Source organism: Triticum dicoccoides, chromosome 7A (assembly GCF_002162155.2).
Source record: "Triticum dicoccoides isolate Atlit2015 ecotype Zavitan chromosome 7A, WEW_v2.0, whole genome shotgun sequence".
Taxonomy (NCBI): Eukaryota; Viridiplantae; Streptophyta; class Magnoliopsida; order Poales; family Poaceae; genus Triticum; species Triticum dicoccoides.
The window spans coordinates 575,390,642-575,396,278 of NC_041392.1; positions in this window are offsets into that span (position 1 = coordinate 575,390,642).

Below are 5,637 nucleotides of genomic sequence, written 5' to 3' on the forward strand. Positions count from 1 at the left end.
ACAACGTGTCCGGCTCGGTGACTTCTTTTACGTGCCTTTCTTTACAAGTCTTAATTATACATGGCGGTTTACAATTACAGGCCTTAAGTCGCCTCTAGGCTTGGGCCTACTACAAGTCTTATAATCACCCATCGCCTTGTATATTCGTTGGGCTTCTTTTAATAACCCACCATGAAGATTGACCCGACCCCTCCTGGGTGGGTCATACCTGGTAGTCATATTCCCAACATTAGGCCCCAGGTTGATTTGAACTTTGTTCTTGTCAATCTCCGACACTTAGACGAAATCCATCTTCTGTTGTTTTGTAAAAGCTCTGTAACCCACCGTGACATCATCTTCAGAAAATTTGGAAGAACCGCCATGACGTCATCTTCAACGGATCCCTATCTTAAATGTTTTCCGAAAATCGAGGCGTCCATTTAGCTGGATAATCATTACTTCGGTCTTCCTCAATTTTCGCGCCTGCCCGTTCACTCATCCCCTTATAAATAGGCACGACCAGTCCTTCCTCTTTCTTCTTCTTCCTCCTCTCGCAACTTCTCTGGCGCTCGAGCTCCGCTGCCGCCGCAGCACACCGTCATCCTCAACTCCGGCCGCTGCATCACCCTAAGTCTGTCCAGAGAACGGCGGCGATCCTCCGCAGCAGCTCTGCATCCGTAAGCTCTTGCTTTCTCACCCCCCATAGATCTGCATTAGGATTCGTGAGGTTTCTTCCTTGTGTTCTTCGCTGTTCGTAGTAGATTCCTTGCAGCTTCTCCATTGCACCCTCCTTTGATCTAAAAGAAATATAGAATCTATGCGGTAGTTGTTTTACATCCATTTCAGAGGCTAACAAATCCCTTTCTTCTTGTACCAAGGTCTTCTTAGAACTGATGAAGTCCTTTGTGTAGATTTATTTCCCTTTTTTGAGCCATCTTGATCCAAAATAATAGCAACCACTTGTGAAACCTGTTTATCTCAGTACTTAAGCAATTCTGACTCAGGCAACCTTTGAATATTTTGAGTCATGGCGGCTTATGACTCCGGCTCAATTTTCCTTTATATATCATTAGCCCATACTTAAGTCGCTATTCCTCTTCTGTACTATAATCATGAACCAGTAACTCCACCACTAAATTGAACTGGCAAATTACTTTGTTTTCAGCTTGCCCTTTTTCCATCATGCCGTCAAAAGCGCCAACAGTCTGCAACTGGGTCCCTTCCACAGTTACTGAGGATACCTTGAAAGAATTTGTCGCCATTGGATTTTTTTCCAGAGAAAACCGTTATGTCTTATCGTGCTCCCGACCCGGACGAAGAACGACCTCAGCCCAAAGATGGTGAAGTTATCGTCTTTACTGACCACATGAATCGGGGTTTTTCACCACCCGGCTCAAAGTTCTTCAAAGACATTCTGCATTTTTTCAAACTTCACCCACAAGATCTTGGACCCAACTCCATATACAATATCTACAATTTTCAAGTTCTCTGTGAGGTATATCTTCAAGAAGAACCGACTGTGGAGCTCTTCAGAGAGTACTTTTATTTGAACCGCCAGAATGAATGTACCAACGGCCCTAGCTTGGAACTTGGCGGAATCTCGATTCAACGCCGACAAGGTGCCGTCTTTCCTTTAGTGGTCTTACCAAGCCATCCCAAAGATTGGAACCAAACCTGGTTCTACTGCTAAGATATATCACCAGCTGATGAAAAACCACTCCCGGGTTATCGCGTGGATCGTCGTGATTCCAAGTTTGTGCTCCCTGACAAGCTTACTACTGCTGAACGCAAGAAGCTTATCCCATCTATCAAAAGGATTCAAGCTTTATTGGGAAATGGCTTAACTGGAGTTGACTTGATCTGTTGTTGGATCGCGTGGCGGGTCATCCCTCTAAGCCGCCGATCCAAGTTGATGTATAAATATGGCGGAGGCCCAGATGATTCTCTGTGTTATAGCTCTGTACAACTAACTGAAGAAGACATTGTTGCAATGTCAACCATCCTCGTGAATGGCAAATATGAGGACTGCAGTAAGGTTGGATTAAACCCCTTCTGCAAACTTAACCCGGCACCAGAGGTAAACCCCCTTGACCTCCTTTTTGTTTTCCTCAGTAGTTAAATACTTGCATGGCTTTTTAACCTGTTTATTTGCTTACAGGCCAAATCTGATTTCTGGAAAGCCAAGTATGATCATGAAGCTGCCAACAAGGCTAGAGCTGCTGCCATAGCCGCCAGGAAAACAACCCGGAAGCCCGAGAAGGAGAAGACTGCATCTGACATATTCCAGCTGGATGATGTTTCTGAGTCGGAGGTAGCCCTTGACTCCCTTGGCCAGTTTTTTAACTACCTTATTGACACTGACTATTGCCAGGACGACACGGGGGCCAGCCAGGCCATGGAAGAAGAGGTAACTATTTCCTCCGACTCAGCCCCTTTGCTAAGACAGAAACTTCGACTGGTAACCCGGAATGTAAGGTTTTCGCACCCTTTGGCTTATTTGGACCCTCATTTTCTTTTGAAAAAGCAGCAACATGAGAGCCGCCGTCAGGCCCGGACTAATGACGACGATGAACCGCCTTCCGACTTACAAAAAACTCCTCGAAAACGCCAGAATGAGGTTTCTTTCATCTTTGTCTTTTGCTTATATTAATGGATCTATTTCCTTACGTCACTAACTTTATTTTACCTTTGCAGGAGGTTTCTCGCTCTTCTGGCGACTCGTCGCAAACTCAATTTCTGGCTTTCAAGACTGCCCCTGGGTAAGGACAATCATCTTTCTTCTGCATCTTTAAAAACTGCATTATTATACTAACTGACTCATAAAATCTTTCTTAGCGGTCAAGCAAAGTCCAAGAAAGCTAAGGTGACTAAGCCGGCAGAAAACCCGAAAGATCCTGCACCTGAACCGGCAGTACCAACTCCTCCTGATCAATCTGAAGCACCAGAAGACCTGGCTGTCCACGTTCAATCGGACCCTCCTGAGTCGTCAGCTGATGAAACCACTCTTAATCCGGCTATCACTGAACGATCTAGCTCTGCCAACCCGCCGACAACTTCTGACAATGATGTCTTAATTACTGGTAGTCGGTTTGCTGAGCCGGGCAACCCCACTGTACTGGCCCGGCACTCACTACTAGAAAACTGAGCTTTAAAACCGGTTTGTAAGGGCCTTTAGTGCCGGTTATGGAACCGGCACTAAAGTGTGGGCACTAAAGCCCCCCCCCCCTTTAGTACCAGTTCGGCACGAATCGGTGCTAAAGTGCCACCACGTGGCGTCAGCTCACGCCCTGGTATGGGGGACCTTTAGTACCGGTTGGTGTTGTTACCAACCGGTACTAAAGGGTTTTTTCTTGAATTTTTTTTTTGAAAATTTTGGAAAAAAAATTGCTTTTTTTTATTTTTATTTTTTTTGAATTATTTGATGATTTAGTCTCTAATCACCTCTCTTAACTACTCAAGTGTGGATCACTCATTCCAAATCATCTAACTTCCCGACCGGTCACCCATCCCTCTCACTACTACAGCCCGAGCACGCTTAACTTTCGGGTTCTATTCTCCTTTGTTTCCAAGTCTACACTTGTTGTTTTCCTCATAATAGTAAGATGTTAATCCTATTAACCCTCAGGAGTTTAGCTTGAGCATGAAGTCACACATTTCATCGTTTGAGTTTGAAACTATTATTCTAAAAAACAGTAATTATTTGGAATAAGTTTGACCATAGTTTGACCACAGTTTGACCATAGTTTGACCAGATTTGACCAAAATTCAAAAAATTGAAATAATTATTTAGTAACACTAATATTCTTGAATAATTATGTAGTAACATTAATACTTCTTGAATAAGTAGTTTGACTAGATTTAACCAAATTTTTTAAAAAACTGAAATTTGACCATATCTTTTTTTCCTTTTGGAATTTGAGGATTCTAAAAAATTCCAAACAGGCCGTAGGCGGTCTCCATCAAATGTGGATTTTCGTGCTGAATTTTTTGATATATTATACGTTTTTTTCTGACATCGTATGCAAAAGTTATAGCCGTTTTACATTTTCCCTACACTTTTTGCAAAACATGTCCAAATTTAAGTTTTCAAATTTTCCTAACTAGTAGATGTAGTAATATAACTACCTCTTGAAGGATTTTATTTTTTTGAAGTTTTTATCATTTTCTTTTGATTTTTTCAAATCTGAAATGGCGATACACGGGGGGTAGAGTTTGAAAATTGCCCCCTTTAGTGTGGGTTCGTGGCACGAACCCACACTAAAGGCTTGTCCCCTTTAGTGTGGGTTCATGGCACGAACCAGTACTATAGGTTAGACCTTTAGTACCGGTTTATGTCACAAACCGTCACTAAAGGGGCTCGTGGGGCCCTGGCCTGACGCCAGCCTGCCACCACCCCTTTAGTATCGGTTCGTGCCACGAACCGGTACTAAAGGTTCATTACGAACCGGTACTATTGATCGCCGCCATGAACCGGTACTATTGATCATATTAGTGCCGGTTTTTTACAAACCGGCACTAATGTTCTTCACGTTTGACCCTTTTTCTACTAGTGACTCTGCTAAGCAAGAAGCTTTAGAGTGGCATAAGGTGTGGTTTGATGTTTCTCATTACGCTCATCTGAACGTTAGTGACGTGCTGTCTGGCTACCTCAGTCATGTGCATTCTAGCTGTGATTCGGAAATTGAGATGGTCAAGCAACTTCAGCTGAAATATGATGTATGTTCGCCGACTTTCACCATCTTATATATGCTCTGCCAGCCCCCAAGTCTCTGGATTATGATGAATCTGAATGATCTGTAGACTAGTGATATAGGTTGATACTCTGTCTTAGACTTTTCTTAAATTCAGCTTTACTTTCACCTGTAGTCCCTAAGGGCCGGCTCAATTTATCACAAATGAGCCGGTACTTAACTTCATAACTGTCTTGAATCAGTCGAAACAAATAGTGTAATCCGGCTCAATATGAAAAACTTTCATAGGATCATGCATTAGCCCCCAAGTGCCAAGTGTTGTTACTTGTAAAATACTTGGGACTTTAAGCCTGGAAAAAAGGAACTTCTTTGGCAGACATTAGCCCCCAAGTGCCAAGTGGTGTTGCGTTGCAAAGCACTTGGGACTTTAATCATTATAACTTTTATTTAAACTTTGACACACCTGTACATGTTTGTAGACCGCCCTAACTGAATTGGGCTCTCAATTGACGGATGCAAAGACCCGGCTGGCGGATCAAGAAGCAGAAATAAAGACCGCTGACTCCAAACTTCAGTTGAGCCTCTCTGAAGCTGAAAAACTGAAGACCAGTTTGGATGCAAAGAAGAAATCCTGGGCTGATGAGAAGGCCTTGCTGATACAACATGCTGAAACAGCAGAGGCGGCTCTCGAGGAGGTTACCACAGAGCTCACCGGCTTAAAAACCATGTGTCTCAAATGGCCTCCACAATCTTTGGTGAGTCATTTGCATTAATCACTTACACTCTATTTCGGCCATGAAAATAAACCGCCTGCTGAACCTTTGTTAAAACACTCACAGGTCCACGGAGTAACAATCTGAGTCAAAATAGTGTGACAAAACTGAAGGCGGTTTATACCTTGGTGGAGCAACTGTACACTGGTGCTCAACGAGCACTTGCTACTATCTCCCCTGCCAACCAAGGACCC